General features: G+C 49.6%; 1 protein-coding gene across 6 annotated transcripts in view; it reads right to left on the reverse strand.

Annotated features, from left to right (window-relative positions):
* The window catches only part of KDM6B (lysine demethylase 6B), a 120,476-nt gene that overhangs the window by 22,397 nt on the left and 80,200 nt on the right, over positions 1–17,879 (reverse strand). For 2 of the 6 annotated variants that reach the window (XM_069767424.1, XM_069767423.1), the window contains exon 2: positions 7,334–7,390. The gene's annotated coding sequence lies outside the window, so the exon portion shown is untranslated. Of the gene's footprint in view, positions 1–534; positions 697–7,333; positions 9,187–17,879 lie in introns of those variants that run through there. The other 4 variants (XM_069767422.1, XM_069767421.1, XM_069767426.1 and 1 more) reach the window with 4 other exon arrangements.

The raw sequence follows: 17,879 nt of genomic DNA on the forward strand, positions 1-17,879 counted from the left end.
AAGGGGTTAGGGAAAAACAGAGGCGATCACATGACCGTACAACGACACAGAAGAGCGACATCTTGTGCGCGAGAGCGCGTGCTCAACACATCGGCGGGGTGGGGGGGGGGGGGAGAGCGAGACACCAACAGAAAGAGGCAGCTGGTGACAGCTAGACTGCACAGAAGAAACCGGTTAGGCGTGTGAGAGACAGCCAGCCAGAAGGGCGAGAGATGCGGACAATGAGACTGCTAGACAAAGGAAGTGACAGACAATGTAAGCCAGGCTGAAATCAGGAAGGAGAGAGGAGGGGGGCACAAAGCGAGCTGTAGGAAAAGCGGTGTCAAGAGACGGAAATATAACGAGCAAGTGCAAGAGACTGCCCGAGTGCTTCAGCGAAAGAGGAATGAATTAGACAGGTCAAGGCTGTGATACCCTAAGGCTATGTTCACAGGTTGTGGATTTTGATGCGTTTCCGCAGCATTTTTTGGTCGACTGCATAACCCGAGAGTAGCACGGGTGTGATCACAAGCCAAGAACTCAGCTGTCACTCACCTTCAGGACAAAGAGACCGCTGCCACGGAAAAGTCTTCAAAAGCTCCTCACACTCCGCCTGGACAAGTTGTAAGTGACAGACAGCTACCGGTAAAGACAAGACGACCGACTTCAGAGCAGCACAGCCGTGGTTCCAGCACGGTCCCACTCGCTCTCGACTGCGAGCCAGCTCATTATGACTTTATCGTTTGTTCTCTCACGCTCTTCTTCCCCCACCAAGCTCCGCCTTCCCTCACCTCCGCCATCTCTCCCCGGAGTCAAGTTTAAAGGGACACTGATGATGTCACTACAACCCCGAGACACACACCCACCCGGGATTCCCTGACCACACACCACTCCCACTCCCGGCCCACTCTTCGTTTTTTTTTTTTAAAGGTGGAACGGACTGTGCTTAAAAGATTTAAGGTAGAAAAGAGTCAACGACCGACAACAGTCAACTACGTAAACTTATTTCTGACGGTGCGAGCTACAAGAGCGCCAACTAGTCGGCAAAGAGTGGAAGATCTGTCGTTAGAGGGAAGCTCAAATCACTCAGATGGTCAGTCACGACCACGTTACTACAACACATACAAAACATTTTAGGGAATTAACTTCTTGTTTGACTTAAGGGTTTGCCCAAATCTTGTGAGGAGACCGACAATAAAACAAAAAAAAATAAGAAAAACTTGGCATTCTTGGTCAACCGTGAGATTAAAGAAGCGAGAAAACTCTTAGGATCTGGAGAATTTTTGTTCGTGATCGAAGAGTTTGATTAGACAAATCTTTACGCGTAGGACCATCTGTAGACACCTGAGGGTCAAGTCAAAAGAACTCGAAGGATTGATGTTGGATTGTACGAAGAGGATCCCAAGGGGCGTTCAAGGACCCGGGCACTAGTGTAGGCAGGTGTCTGAATGAATGACGACGACGACATTGGGGGCTTAAGACAGGGGTGGAGGGATGTCGCATCCATAAATACAATGAGACATGAGAAGACTACAGTGTTAGGAGAGGGGGGAAGGAAGTGACATCAGAGAAACACAGAAGAAGAGACGAGAGGGGAGAGAGAGACAAAGGAGAACAAGGAAAAGAAAGAATGGAGGGGGAGAGAGGCGAAAGACAGATGTGGGAGGAGGGAGAGCGGCAGGAAGAAGTTTCTGACAGAAAAGCAAGCAGAAGATAGGGGGGCGAGAGGCATGAGGCAGGGAGACAAACGATGGGGTTGAATTTGGGGAGGAGGAGGAAACGCGACATAGTACTGGGGGGGTAGACAAAGACGGGAAGAAGCAGGGGGATACGCAGAAAGAACAGAGACAGGCAAAAAAAAGGGGGGGGGTGTAGAACGAAGAATAGGGGGCAGAAGTTTGGGAAGCGGGGGGCTCAGAGTAGTATTTCACGCACATATTATGTCCATCTTGGGCTTATCTCCACATATCTATTTACGACACATGAGATCACTGTACACCGTCTGCACCGTGAGATGCGAGACATTCTGTTCCCCTTTTTCCCCCGCCACAGAGTGGGCGTAGGAGGGCGAAAGCGTCATCCAGTCGTAACGCAACGTCAGGACCCGAATGGATCACTATTCCTAAAAAAAATAAATAAAAAACTTGGCTGGAACAAAAATAGCTCCGATTATAAATAGTCCCAGAACAGTCTCTCTCGAAATAGTATCCGAGGGAAAGCTGTGACTAAGACGGGAACTTTTATTTTTTTTGCCCCCCACGTGACTACTACAGACAGCACTAGATTTTGAAGAGTCATAGATGGAAAGGTTATTAGAGGTTGTCCTAAAAAGGGGGTTTGACCCATACAGTTGACGAAGAGCTGTTCAGTTCAATTTGTTTTCCACGAAACCTGCAGAGCGTCCGTCTCTGCCACAGAGCAGCAACCCCCTTTTCCCATAACGACGGTAACTTTTTTTTTTCTCAGAAACCGATGGTACAAACACTTCTCCTTTACATTAAAACTTTCACAAGTCTCCGAGAAGTGTCGCAAATGCGTGTGACATAACGAGTACGTGACGAACTTGGGTGGAAGCACAAGTAAAAGTTATCGGAGTCACCCTTAATATACAGAGGACCAATCACAGATCTCAAATTATCTGCTTGAAGCTTTCGAGGGTCCTTAAGAAGTGACCGAAATTTCCAGGATGGACCCAAATAACTCGGGGTAGGGAAGAGTGTGGGGTTTAATTTCGCCCTTTAGATCAATCTATGAATTAGAGAATTGCCTGTACCAAGAGCCTCTCCCTGTTATCCCCCTTTCAGGCAATCTGAAAAAAGCTCATCCTGGTGATATTACAGTTTTTGATCCCTTCACATTGACCATGCCAAGAAAGGACTGGAAAAGGGTAGGTAAAAAAAAAAAAATAAGTATACTATCGACATACAAGACTATAAGCAAAAGATACCCCGATTCCTTCACTATTTTATTCTAGTTGAAGGTTGTAAATCCTAACTGTCACCACTTGATCTAAGTCACAGAAGACCCGCAATCTCCACCAAATGTGGAAGAATTCTTAGAATGGAGGGCCGGCTCATGTCAGTTTGTAGACCTGCGAGACCTCTTTACACATTCAGGTTCTGCCTTTTGGGAACTTATTTAGGCCTTGTGGGGTCTTATTTGTTACTCTTATGAAATATTAAGATGTTCGAATAGGTCATTGGTCGATCATGTATTATATAATGGACCCAACGGCACCTAAAAAAGGTCAGCACCTCCCAAGCAAGGTCTACAACAAACATGAAAACCACCATTGTAGGACCAACATTGAACACCAACCCTCACACCGCTAATAGGGGCTATGTACAGCCGTGGATTATACCCTCTCACTCCAACAACTAGAATGAACGACCAATCCATTTTTTTTTTGTTTAATAACAATAAGGTGGAAATATAGAAAAGAATGGTCCATTTCTGAATGGGTCTTCTGTACAGTTAGGAATGGAGAACGGTCTCCTTCCCTCTTGGAAAGTCTTCAGTCAGCACATGAAACGAAGTCTACTTAGATAGTCCGACATTTTACGACCACATATAAAGGGATAGTCTCAGAATTAGATAGTAGGGTAATTTATGTATCAGTATGGGTCTAGCTGCTTGGACCCTAGAAATCCTGAGAGTAGTACCCAGCAGGGCTGTGGAGTCGGAGTCGTAGGCCATTTTGGTGGAGTCAGAGTCATGGAAATTGAGGAGTCGGAGGTTTGGCTTACCGACTCCACAGCCCTGGTACTCAGGAATAGGTTCAACTTGAATGACATGAAGCTGCGCATGCTTAAAGGTGTATTTCCATCTCAACTATGCTATCCCAATATGGTGTAGGTGTAATAATAATAATATTAGCAAATACACCAATTAGAAATGTAGTATAGTTCTCCTGATTCGTTATGCCACTTATCCCATGTGCAGGGCACTGCTGTAGCTTAGGTATCCATAGTTATAATACTATGAATCATATGATACCTAAGCTACTGCAATGCTCTGCACGTGGGTTAAACGACATAGAAATGTAGTATAGCTCTTCTGATGAGCTAATTGGGGGTATTTGTTAATATTACTACACCTACTACATATTGGGATAGCATCGTTGAGATGGAGACAGGGATAGGATCTTGGTGATGGGAGTACCTGTTTAACCGCCACACCAATCATTGTCTATGGGACTGCTGGATAGCACTTGGAAATTTCCAGCAGTCCCGTAGACCACGAACGCAGAGGTTAAAAGCTTCAGACTGGCAGAGAAGACGCCTTAAAAAAGGTACATAGCACCAAATAGATTTGGGCTCCCCGGAAGCCACTTTGTCGGGCCCTTTAGTAGAGGCCAATGTATCTGACGGCTTATCACTACCAGGGCGGATTACAAATGATGTAACCTATGTGGCTCTGTTCCTGTAACGCATGCCCAGGAAATTTCCAGGATGCTGGAAGAGAGCCTGGAATCGTGCAGGTAAATGGGAATCCGCCAGAATGTGGAAAAGTACTGCAGTTAACACATCAGTAAGTCAGTGTAAAATCGTTGTGGGCATCTGAGATTACCTCACACCGATGTGTATTATTAACATAGTAACATAGTTAGTAAGGCCGAAAAAAGACATTTGTCCATCCAGTTCAGCCTATATTCCATCATAATAAATCCCCAGATCTACGTCCTTCTACAGAACCTAATTGTATATAGTAACATAGTTAGTAAGGCCGAAAAAAGACATTTGTCCATCCAGTTCAGGGTCATCCATTAGGGTCCATCAATGTGATGGACTTCCGGAAGCTGAGGTACAAGGAGCTGTTGAGTTCCCTTTGTAGACATGCATTGGCCAGCCGTCCATCATGTAGGGAACACTGAGATTACCTGGACCATCAGCGATATGTCTCCTACCGGTGACTATAAGGTCACAGCTAGGCCAAGCACAGCCAAGATGGCTCCACAGTTTGAGGACCTCAGCGAACAGCAGCTCATACCTCAGATTCTTCTAGGCATGGCAAAGAGGAAGACATTTAGTAAAGTGTTCATTTGTTAGACCACAAAACATCAATTCAGAATGTATCCAAGGGAAAAGCCATGACCAAACAGCTCCCATATCTCAGCTACTTGGATACCCAGTTACATCTGAATTTCTGAGTGGGGTTCATATAACGGGGAAAGGGTCCAGTCTAGGCCCAGGACAGCTCGGCGGCAATGGTTCAGTCTAGGCCCAGGACAGCTCGGTGGCGAGGGGGGAGGGTCCAGTCTAGGCCCAGGACAGCTCGGTGGAGGGTGCAGTCTAGGCCCATGACAGCTCGGTGGAGGGTGCAGTCGAGGCCCAGGACAGCTCTGTGGCAATGGGGGTCCAGTCTAGGCCCAGGACAGCTTGGTAGCGAGGGGGGAGGGTCCAGTCTAGGCCCAGGACAGCTCGGTGGAGGGTGCAGTCTAGGCCCAGGACAGCTCGGCGGTGAAGGGGGGAGGGTGCAGTCTAGTCCCAGGACAGCTGGGTAGTGATAAGCGAGTATACTCGTTGCTCAGTTTTTCCCAAGCACGTTCGGGTGGTCTCCGAGTATTTGTGACTGCTCGAAGATTTAGTTTTCCTCGTAGCAGCTGCATGATTTGCGGCTACTAGACAGCTTGATTACATGTGGGGATTCCCTAGCAACCAGGCAACCCCCACATGTTTTCAACCGGGCAACCCCCACATGTTTTCAGCCTGGCTAGTAGCTGTAAATCATGCAGCTGCGTCAACAAAAACAATCTCCGAGCACTAACAAACAAGTATAGTTGCTCATCACTACAGCTGGGCAGCGTGGAGGGAGGGTCCAGACTAGGACCCTCTCACCATCTGGACGGTCCACATCCCCTGATGAACCCCCGGGACACCCGCGGGGGGGGGGGGGGGGGGGGGGAAACACGTCGGGCATAATTAGGGAGGACATCCCTGTTGGAGACCCTTTGAGCTACATGGCTGAATGAATACCCCCAGCGCCTGAGTTGTCACATCGGGACACAGATGACTAGAAGCGTTGTGCATATGATTAGATTGAATTATCAAAATGGGGTGTTATCTATGCAGCTGTGTATGACATTAAGCTCGGGGGTCCCTATGGGATGCTTTGTTATTATTTTTACTTTTGGGGTCATGGCTCCATTAGGAGTACCCAGATACCAAGGGGTCATTTGACCAATTTGATTGTTGGATATATTTAACCACAGGGCTGATTTGAATATTATGTTAGTCAGCTGGAGTGGCCCTTTGCTACTGCATATTTTGGATAAAACAGACATGGTTATTGTGTTTCTGCTCAATGGTTTACTATACATTTTTCTACTATTCCCTATTAGGGGTGATCTCTGGGGCAAATAACAAATTTTGTGTTTTCTTGCTGTGTTCAGTTTTTTTCTGATTTTCTCTTTTCCATTTTCTTCATTTTTTTGATTTTGTATATTTTTTTCATTTTTGGGTAATAAATACATTGGGACATTTTTTTTAGGGATCACAGGGTGTGTATAGTGCTATCAGGGCCAGCCGTCGAGGAGTGGGGGCGCCTACCGCTGAAACTTAGGGTGCCACCCTCCGCTGTCAGGTAGGGACCAGTATTAGGGCACCTGACAGGGTCAGATAGTCCCCATGGTGTACATTCCTGTGATAATATCTATCTATCTATCTATATATTCCCCATTGTGTACATTCCTGTGATAATATCTATATGTATCTATATATCTATATGTATCTATATATCTATATGTATCTATATATCTATATGTATCTATATATCTATATGTATCTATATATCTATATGTATCTATATATCTAGATGTATCTATATATATATCTATATGTATATATATCTATCTATCTATCTATCTATATCTATCTATCTATATCTATCTATCTGTATATCTATATCTATATAGTCCCCATTGTGTACATTCCTGTGATAATATCTATATGTATATGTATGTATATATATATATATATATATATATATATATATATATATATATATATATATATATATATTTATTTTGGTTCTTTCTCTGGTCTAGGATTCTGAATTGGAATTTGTTTTGGCGGTTTTAGTGAGGGTCCAAACTAGGCCCAGGACAGCTCAGTGGAGAGGAGGGAAGGTCCAGTCTAGGCCCAGGACAGCTCGGTGGAGAGGAGGGAAGGTCCAGTCTAGGCAGGTGGAGCCTACTTTGGGATTTGTTTAGATGGAAAGCATGATTTGGGCTCTGTATGGCAGGGGTCTCGTACAGGGACCATAAACTTGAGGTTTTGGTCTAAGGTCTATCTTATTTTTTCACTTGAATACATTCACATAAAAACAGGATCCAACATGAATGCATCAAACTCACCGTGTCCTCGAAGGCGAAGGGCCAGATTTGATATCAAAGCAGAGCGTACGACATACCCTGAAGACAAAACAAACAGGATTAGTGGAGGCAAAGAAATCAGCGTAGTGAGTGTGTGTGAGATCAGAAGTCGTGATGGTCGCAGTGCGTGGGGGTCAGTGCTAAAATACAGAATTCAGCAGTAAGCAATAACAATATGCAAAATATAATATGACACAGGCAGAACTCTTGCGGTTTCCAGCTGTCAGTGAATGCTGGGACTAGTAGTTCCACTACAATGGAAAGCCACAGGGGCCATGTCAATAAGATATCAGACAGTCAAAGCTTCAAGGACTTTCTCCTGCTAGAAATGAGACAAAAGCAGAACAACATTTTAACAGTTTCAACAAAGGGGACAAATTCGGCCACTAACACTAAATAATTGGCTATTCTCATAAATCTAGGAAAACAAAACCCTGAAAACAGAATTTGTCCACTTTGTTGAAAAAAAAAAAGAAAAAAAAAGAAAAGAAAAAAATTACTATTGTTCCCCCTGAAAAAAAAAGTTGTGCGTTAGTTTACATAAAGTTTGTTGAAGAGATCAGTGTGAATCAGAAAACTAGGCCTCGTTACCCATAGCAACCAGAGTCCTAGTGGATTTTATAGGTTGCCAAGGTCACTATAGCCAACTTCACAGTGCAAAACTTTTTCAATAAACTTTATTTAGACAAAGTTTGTCCATCTGCAAGACAAAAATTTTACTCAAAAGGGATTTCTAAAGTTTCCCACATGCATTATAATGGTCTTGTTAAATGTTCACCTTCAAGGCCATGTTGGATCTTTTTGACTGTTAAGGTCCCTATACACATTAGATGAAAGTCAGCAGAACCCAACGATTTGAGCGCAGACTGCCTGATGTGTATGGGGCCCTCCCGACAAAGGTCAGGGGAGAGAAGGGAATCTGGAATTTCAATGGCGTCTTAAAGAGACATTCTCCTCTTGCCCGGTTGAAAATACATGAAAGGTCGGCCTAACTGAGCGTTCATGTGTATATGGAGGTCAGGTAGATAGTCTTTAATACGTATACACTGCCAGCTTTTCTTAAGTCTCCCCATATACAACAATGTTGAGATCGGCAAGGTTCAGCCGGGTCTACGGTGTACAGGTGCCAAGAACAATTATTGGGGGAGTTAAGGATCTTGCAGATTTGATTTCAGTCTTTCGATCCTTTTGGACTACCGGACAAAAGCACAGGCCTGGCGGGCATTGTGTTTGGGAAGACAGAACCATCGTTTGTCCAACAGTCATCTTATGTTTATGGTGGTCTTTATGCTTCACCAATAAACCAAAACAGTCCAACATGTTCTTGGGGGTTTGACTAAAAGAAAAAGTTGACATGGAATTGCAGATTATTATTAATCTTAATAGCCCCCTCGAAAAACAAAAACGGCATCAGGTCCTTCCTCTACAGACGGTAAAACCTACTTGCTATTATAAAGATGCCCACCAGAGCAAATAATGCCAGCCCCTACCGTTTACCCCATTGCCACCCCCTACAATACAAATACACCTTTTTGAATTCGGTAGACATTACCTACTGTGTCAATCAACGGAGCCCTTTTTAGCCCAAAAACAAAATTAGCGTTACTTTAGCCCACTGAATGCTTTTTCTCGCTCGATTAAGCTGCCCAAGATCGCGGCCTGGAGGTAGAGCAGGGGCAAGTGCATGGAGGAGTAATGTAGAGTTCTCAGCTCAGTTGAGGGTGATGAGTGCTGCCAAGTCCCAGGATAAGACCTGCAGATGATCGGGTCTTTTCCTCAGGGCTGGGTTGAGGTGCTGTACATGGCACTCGTTGCCCCTTTTCCGCAAAAGGAACCTGTTGAGCAATACTAAATTAAAAAAGGAACTTACAGCACCAAAAGGAAATAAAAACAAAATCTCCCCTTTTTTCACTTTTTTATGGAATTCGAAATTGTTGTAGAAACTGTGCTACAGCTGTACATAGCCAAGCGTCTGTCACACTAGTGTAATGCTGGTGCATTTCTTACATCTGTATTATGCCTGCGTGTCACAGCACCCGATTGTGCTACCGAATTAGCAATACAAGTACCTATTACACTTGGTCAAAAAGGTTGGTCAGGTCTTGTGGCCAAAATAATGGCGTAAAACCGCATACTTGGTATGAAGCCGGCCTTATAAAATTCTGCACAATGCTTGTATATCACTACTGTATTGAACTTTCACCTAAAAATAAAATACAGAAATTCTAGACCCTCCATTCATGTAAAGAATCCATTTTAAATACTAAAAATTTAATAGAACGAATCCATCAAGAGACATTGCGAAAAAAAATATATAAATTAATATTTATTATAATAAATAATAATATAATTCAATTCTGCCATCTGATAATTTTTTTAAATTAATTTTTGTTAATAGCCCAGCTACTTTAATGCCAGATTAAAGGAATTCTAGCATACACAAGGAAAAAAAATGAAATTTGCACAAATGTTTTTGTACGTCACCTCCTGCCCAGCCGGAAGTAAAATGGATTTTGACAACAAGGTTGCACCCATTACCGTTCAACGCTAGATCGCCCCTTAGAAGTAGACGGATACAGAGCCATATAACTGGATAATGTTTTTTAAAAATCCCACAGTGCGCAGCACATTTCACTAATGCAATAAAAAGATGGACTTGTGGAGATCACGCCGGACGGGCCACCCCTGGACACCTGCGGTACCAATACGGTCACGCTTCCTTTTTATTGGTAGCCGTCCAAAAGTTGAAGCAGCTGGTAAACTGGCGGGGTGGTGGGAGTGCGACTGACTATAAGAACACAAGACACCTGTGGGTGTCATCTGTCTACCATGGGACGCGGGCCCAGCGTTCACATGTGACAGGTTGGCTTAGGAACACCCGTGGCATAAATCCTAGATGAAAATCTTCACGGTGATTGTTAAAAATATTGTAAGATTTTATTTCCCTCTTTTGTTAGGATTTAATATTGCAAGTTGCAAAACTGAAAATCTTAACGTACCCACGTGATGCTTACTTCAAAAGCAAAAAGGGTTGTAAGGGTGCCCAAAATTTGCACCAACCCCAAAAGTGGGGGACAGGCAGACGCTCCAACTCCAAAAGCAGAAGGGGGGCAGCAGGCAAAAGGGGGGGGGTGGCTTGAATAGGCGCGCCAACCCCAAAAGCAGGGGGATTGGGCGGCCAAAAGGCGCGCCAACCCCAAAAGCAGGGGGATTGGGCGGCCAAAAGGCGCGCCAACCCCAAGAGCAGGGGGATTGGGCGGCCAAAAGGCACGCCAACCCCAAAAGCAGGGGGATTGGGCGGCCAAAAGGCACGCCAACCCCAAAATCAGGGGGATTGGGCGGCCAAAAGGCACGCCAACCCCAAAATCAGGGGGATTGGGCGGCCAAAAGGCACGCCAACCCCAAAATCAGGGGGATTGGGCGGCCAAAAGGCACGCCAACCCCAAAATCAGGGGGATTGGGCGGCCCAAAGGCACGCCAACCCCAAAATCAGGGGGATTGGGCGGCCCAAAGGCACGCCAACCCCAAAATCAGGGGGATTGGGCGGCCCAAAGGCACGCCAACCCCAAAAGCAGGGGGATTGGGCGGCCCAAAGGCACGCCAACCCCAAAAGCAGGAGGATTGGGCGGCCAAAAGGCACGCCAACCCCAAAAGCAGGAGGATTGGGCGGCCAAAAGGCACGCCAACCCCAAAAGCAGGAGGATTGGGCGGCCAAAAGGCACGCCAACCCCAAAAGCAGGAGGATTGGGCGGCCAATAGGCAGACATTCCAACTCCAAAGACAGAGGGGGGGGGGGGGGGGCAGAAGGCAAAAGGGGGTGGGGGGGGGGCTTGAATACCCCAAAAGCAGGAGGGGTGGATGGGAGCAGATGGCACGCCAACCCCAAAAGCAGGGGGATTGGGCGGCCAAAAGGCACGCCAACCCCAAAAGCAGGAGGATTGGGTGGCCCAAAGGCACGCCAACCCCAAAAGCAGGAGGATTGGGCGGCCCAAAGGCACGCCAACCCCAAAAGCGGGAGGATTGGGCGGCCAAAAGGCACGCCAACCCCAAAACCAGGGGGATTGGGCGGCCAAAAGGCACGCCAACCCCAAAAGCAGGAGGATTGGGCGGCCCAAAGGCACGCCAACCCCAAAAGCAGGAGGATTGGGCGGCCAAAAGGCACGCCAACCCCAAAACCAGGGGGATTGGGCGGCCAAAAGGCACGCCAACCCCAAAAGCAGGAGGATTGGGCGGCCCAAAGGCACGTCAACCCCAAAAGCAGGAGGGGTGGATGGGAGCAGATGGCACGCCAACCCCAAAAGCAGGGGGATTGGGCGGCCAAAAGGCACGCCAACCCCAAAATCAGGAGGATTGGGCGGCCCAAAGGCACGCCAACCCCAAAAGCAGGAGGATTGGGCGGCCAAAAGGCACGCCAACCCCAAAACCAGGGGGATTGGGCGGCCCAAAGGCACGCCAACCCCAAAAGCAGGAGTTTTGGGTGGCCAAAAGGCACGCCAACCCCAAAAGCTGGTGGTTGGCAAGCACCAAAACCATGGGGGAGGAGGCCCGTTAGGTGCGCCGACCTCAAAAGTGGGGAGGCCGATTCACGGGGCTGTGAGGGGGAAAGAGGGTTCATAAATTATCTACCACCCAACTAATTTATATATTAATATTATTATTATTATTATTATTATTATTATTTATATAGCACCATTGATTCCATGGTGCTGTACATGAGAAGGGGTTACATACAAGTTAGAAATATCACATACAGTAGACAAACTAACAATGACGGACTGATACAGAGGGGCGAGGACCCTGCCCTTGCGGGCTTACATTCTACAGGATATATACATATATACATATATATCCTGTAGAATGTAAGCCCGCAAGGGCAGGGTCCTCGCCCCTCTGTATCAGTCTGTCATTGTTAGTTTGTTTACTGTATGTAATATCTGTAACTTGTATGTAACCCCTTCTCATGTACAGCACCATGGAATCAATGGTGCTATATAAATAATAATAATAATAATAATAATAATAAATATATATATATATTTTTTTTTTTTTTTTTTTTTTTTGCCCCATATCAACCAATCAGATTCGAGCTCTTACAGTATCAAGGCAAACTAAGATGAAACCTACATCCTGATTGGTTGCCATAGACTACCTTTTAATCTGTATTGAATGGAAGCTACCATTTTTCCCTGCTTGACCTAGAGGCAAGAAGCCATTTTGTGGACGTCCCATTATGGTCAACGGGGGTGCAAAAATCAAAACACAATGATGTTACTCATTTGAACCAATCAGGTTACAGCTCATCTGTTGCTATGCCTGGCAGGAACATAAAGCTTGCGATCTGATTCGCTGTGGTGGCCAGCTCCGCCCCTTCTCCTTAGAGTTGTGCTGTTTTGTCATTTACCTCACATCTGGTCAGCCTCCATTACAGAGGAGTCGTCCCAGCAGCCATGCTCCACGGTAGCCATATTGTATTACAGCCGCCATCTGTACTCCGCTCATTATTAGAAAACCGCCATCAACATTTCTGAGGTAATCATGCTTCCGCCATGTTGTGACTTTAGGTTGTATGAGCCTGTATGACTGACAGATTTTTTTTTGTCCTGTGAAATCAAGCAATGTAGGACCAAAAACAATAAATAAATGGACACTGAGGTGAGCAGGGATTAAGGGGCCTCATGGGGGTCCGACAACCTACTGATCGTCGTGTAGTGGCCGTTACTGGGACTGCAAGCGCCCTCCTATTCACCTGCAGTATCTGTAACAGCCATATCTGGGGGTCCGCTGCCAGCACAGACAGCTGGTGGGTGCAGGTACCCCCAGTAATATATGGAGAGGGGGGGGGGGCATATCCGGTGGTCCGCTGCCAGCACAGACAGCTGGTGGGTGCAGGTACCCCCAGTAATATATGGAGAGGGGGGGGCATATCCGGTGGTCCGCTGCCAGCACAGACAGCTGGTGGGTGCGGGTACCCCCAGTAATATATGGAGAGGGGGGGCATATCCGGTGGTCCGCTGCCAGCACAGACAGCTGGTGGGTGCAGGTACCCCCAGTAATATATGGAGAGGGGGGGGGGGGGCATATCCGGTGGTCCGCTGCCAGCACAGACAGCTGGTGGGTGCGGGTACCCCCAGTAATATATGGAGAGGGGGGGGGGGGGGCATATCCGGTGGTCCGCTGCCAGCACAGACAGCTGGTGGGTGCAGGTACCCCCAGTAATATATGGAGAGGGGGGGGGGGGCATATCCGGTGGTCCGCTGCCAGCACAGACAGCTGGTGGGTGCGGGTACCCCCAGTAATATATGGAGAGGGGGGGGGGGGGCATATCCGGTGGTCCGCTGCCAGCACAGACAGCTGGTGGGTGCGGGTACCCCCAGTAATATATGGAGAGGGGGGGGGGCATATCCGGTGGTCCGCTGCCAGCACAGACAGCTGGTGGGTGCAGGTACCCCCAGTAATATATTGAGAGGGGGGGGCATATCCGGTGGTCCGCTGCCAGCACAGACAGCTGGTGGGTGCGGGTACCCCCAGTAATATATGGAGAGGGGGGGGGGCATATCCGGTGGTCCGCTGCCAGCACAGACAGCTGGTGCGTGCAGGTACCCCCAGTAATATATGGAGAGGGGGGGGCATATCCGGTGGTCCGCTGCCAGCACAGACAGCTGGTGGGTGCGGGTACCCCCAGTAATATATGGAGAGGGGGGGGGGCATATCCGGTGGTCCGCTGCCAGCACAGACAGCTGGTGGGTGCGGGTACCCCCAGTAATATATGGAGAGGGGGGGGGGCATATCCGGTGGTCCGCTGCCAGCACAGACAGCTGGTGGGTGCGGGTACCCCCAGTAATATATGGAGAGGGGGGGGCATATCCGGTGGTCCGCTGCCAGCACAGACAGCTGGTGGGTGCGGGTACCCCCAGTAATATATGGAGAGGGGGGGGGCATATCCGGTGGTCCGCTGCCAGCACAGACAGCTGGTGGGTGCGGGTACCCTCAGTAATATATGGAGAGGGGGGGCATATCCGGTGGTCCGCTGCCAGCACAGACAGCTGGTGGGTGCAGGTACCCCCAGTAATATATGGAGGGGGGGGGCATATCCGGTGGTCCGCTGCCAGCACAGACAGCTGGTGGGTGCAGGTACCCTCAGTAATATATGGGGAGGGGGGCATATCCGGTGGTCCGCTGCCAGCACAGACAGCTGGTGGGTGCGGGTACCCCCAGTAATATATGGAGGGGGGGCATATCCGGTGGTCCGCTGCCAGCACAGACAGCTGGTGGGTGCAGGTACCCCCAGTAATATATGGAGAGGGGGGGCATATCCGGTGGTCCGCTGCCAGCACAGACAGCTGGTGGGTGCGGGTACCCTCAGTAATATATGGGGAGGGGGGCATATCCGGTGGTCCGCTGCCAGCACAGACAGCTGGTGGGTGCGGGTACCCCCAGTAATATATGGAGGGGGGGCATATCCGGTGGTCCGCTGCCAGCACAGACAGCTGGTGGGTGCGGGTACCCTCAGTAATATATGGGGAGGGGGCATATCCGGTGGTCCGCTGCCAGCACAGACAGCTGGTGGGTGCGGGTACCCTCAGTAATATATGGGGAGGGGGGCATATCCGGTGGTCCGCTGCCAGCACAGACAGCTGGTGGGTGCAGGTACCCTCAGTAATATATGGGGAGGGGGGCATATCCGGTGGTCCGCTGCCAGCACAGACAGCTGGTGGGTGCAGGTACCCCCAGTAATATATGGAGAGGGGGGGGCATATCCGGTGGTCCGCTGCCAGCACAGACAGCTGGTGGGTGCGGGTACTCCCAGTAATATATGGGGAGGGGGGCATATCCGGTGGTCCGCTGCCAGCACAGACAGCTGGTGGGTGCGGGTACCCTCAGTAATATATGGGGAGGGGGCATATCCGGTGGTCCGCTGCCAGCACAGACAGCTGGTGGGTGCGGGTACCCTCAGTAATATATGGGGAGGGGGGCATATCCGGTGGTCCGCTGCCAGCACAGACAGCTGGTGGGTGCAGGTACCCTCAGTAATATATGGGGAGGGGGGCATATCCGGTGGTCCGCTGCCAGCACAGACAGCTGGTGGGTGCAGGTACCCCCAGTAATATATGGAGAGGGGGGGGCATATCCGGTGGTCCGCTGCCAGCACAGACAGCTGGTGGGTGCGGGTACTCCCAGTAATATATGGGGAGGGGGGCATATCCGGTGGTCCGCTGCCAGCACAGACAGCTGGTGGGTGCGGGTACTCCCAGTAATATATGGGGAGGGTGGCATATCCGGTGGTCCGCTGCCAGCACAGACAGCTGGTGGGTGCAGGTACCCCCAGTAATATATGGAGAGGGGGGGGCATATCCGGTGGTCCGCTGCCAGCACAGACAGCTGGTGGGTGCAAGTACTCCCAGTCATATATGGATAAGGTGGGGGGATTCTCAAGTTTGGAATTCATCACTGTATCTACGATATGGGAGATAATGTCTCGATCGGTGGGAGGCTGAAAACCAAGACACCCGATACCCACTCATCCCGCCAACCAGGGCTCTTTGTGAATGTGGCTGACTGTGTGCCACCACTCCAACTGGGACCACTCATCTGTGGTGGTCTCATCAAGAGTGAACGGTCGGCCACAGCTCCAGTCACACGCGGGTTTCGTAGCAGATTCTGGTGTGGAAATAGAAGACGTCAGTACACAGAAGGTAGGCGTGCAATAAAGACCCCAAAATAAACATAGAAAATAAGAGCAGGACCCCGACTGGAGCACAAAGGCCACGAGGAAGGCCGGGCCTGGTGCTGCGCCCGCGGTGGGGCCAGGAGCTGTGGCGGAATGAATGGCTATTTTTATTGTGTGGGGGGAGATTATAGACTTTTTTTTGACACTTAACGTAACTTTTCGTGACAAGTCTGAAATTCTTTATAAACCAGTCGTCAATACACTTGTTGGTATTTAACGAAACGCTCCAACAAATATGTTCAGGGCATAACCTTCTAAATGTGCGCGCAGTGAAGGAGAATAAAATACCAATTGCTATTTTTCTCGGTTTCCTGCGCCACTCCGGCTCTCTTCTTACAGGAGTCGCCGGACCACACTGGTACTTGTGGCTGAGCCGTCACTCAATCCCTTGTGATACGGCAATTCCGAATTCCTGGACCGGAGCAGAACTGCGCTGGATCCTGGGGAAGCCGGCGATCGGGGAGCAGTATAATACCCCAAACCTCTCCTAATAGGACCAGTGGCAGGAAAGGCGCCTTCTTCTAGACGCCGGCCCAGGGGACCATCGGGGGCTTTAGACTGTCCTCCACCTGTAGACAGTATAATCCCACCAGGTCTGCTCCGGAGACAAAACAATTCATGAAGAATAAAGACACAGCTGTAACCAACACTAATCCGCCGGCCGCTGCACCGCCACACACCCGTGATGCAACACCCCGCAACCTGCCCACCGCCATGATGTAACGCCATCCCAGGGGCACAACACAGCTGTGAGGGGAGGTGTATCATTAGCGCGTCTCCAGGGACAACAGACGTGATCAGTTATAACGGCAAACGTGGTGGATCACCCGGCAGGGGAGGGGGGGGGGGGGGAACTCATAGCTCCTCCCAACACCCTGCAAGGGGGTTCATAGCTCCTCCCATCACCCTGCAAGGGGGTTCATAGCTCCTCCCATCACCCAGCAAGGGGGCTCATAGCTCCTCCCATCACCCTGCAAGGGGGTTCATAGCTCCTCCCATCACCCTGCAAGGGGGTTCATAGCTCCTCCCATCACCCAGCAAGGGGGCTCATAGCTCCTCCCAACACCCTGCAAGGGGGTTCATAGCTCCTCCCATCACCCTGCAAGGGGGTTCATAGCTCCTCCCATCACCCAGCAAGGGGGCTCATAGCTCCTCCCATCACCCTGCAAGGGGGCTCATAGCTCCTCCCATCACCCTGCAAGGTGGGGGGGTGCATAGCTCCTCCCATCCCCCTGCAAGGGGGGTGCATAGCTCCTCCCATCACCCTGCAAGGGGGGAACCCATAGCTCCTCCCATCACCTTGCAAGGGGGGAACGCATAGCTCCTCCCATCACCTGAGGGAGGGGTGGACTCATAGCTCATCCTATCACCCTGCAGGGGGAGGAGAGTCATAGCTCCTCCTCTCTGTATCACCCTACAGGGGGAGGAGACTCCTAGCCCCTCCTCTCTGTATCACCCTACAGGGGGAGGAGACTCATAGCCCCTCCTCTTTGTATCACCCTGCAGGGGAGCAGACATAGCTCCTCCCATCACCCTGCAAGGGGGGCTCATAGCTCCTCCCATCACCCTGCAAGGGGGCTCATAGCTCCTCCCATCACCCTGCAAGGTGGGGGGTGCATAGCTCCTCCCATCCCCCTGCAAGGGGGTGCATAGCTCCTCCCATCACCCTGCAAGGGGGGAACCCATAGCTCCTCCCATCACCTGAGGGAGGGGTGGACTCATAGCTCATCCTATCACCCTGCAGGGGGAGGAGAGTCATAGCTCCTCCTCTCTGTATCACCCTACAGGGGGAGGAGACTC

The sequence above is a fragment of the Ranitomeya imitator genome, chromosome 4 (genome assembly GCF_032444005.1).
Source record: "Ranitomeya imitator isolate aRanImi1 chromosome 4, aRanImi1.pri, whole genome shotgun sequence".
Classification (NCBI taxonomy): domain Eukaryota; kingdom Metazoa; phylum Chordata; class Amphibia; order Anura; family Dendrobatidae; genus Ranitomeya; species Ranitomeya imitator.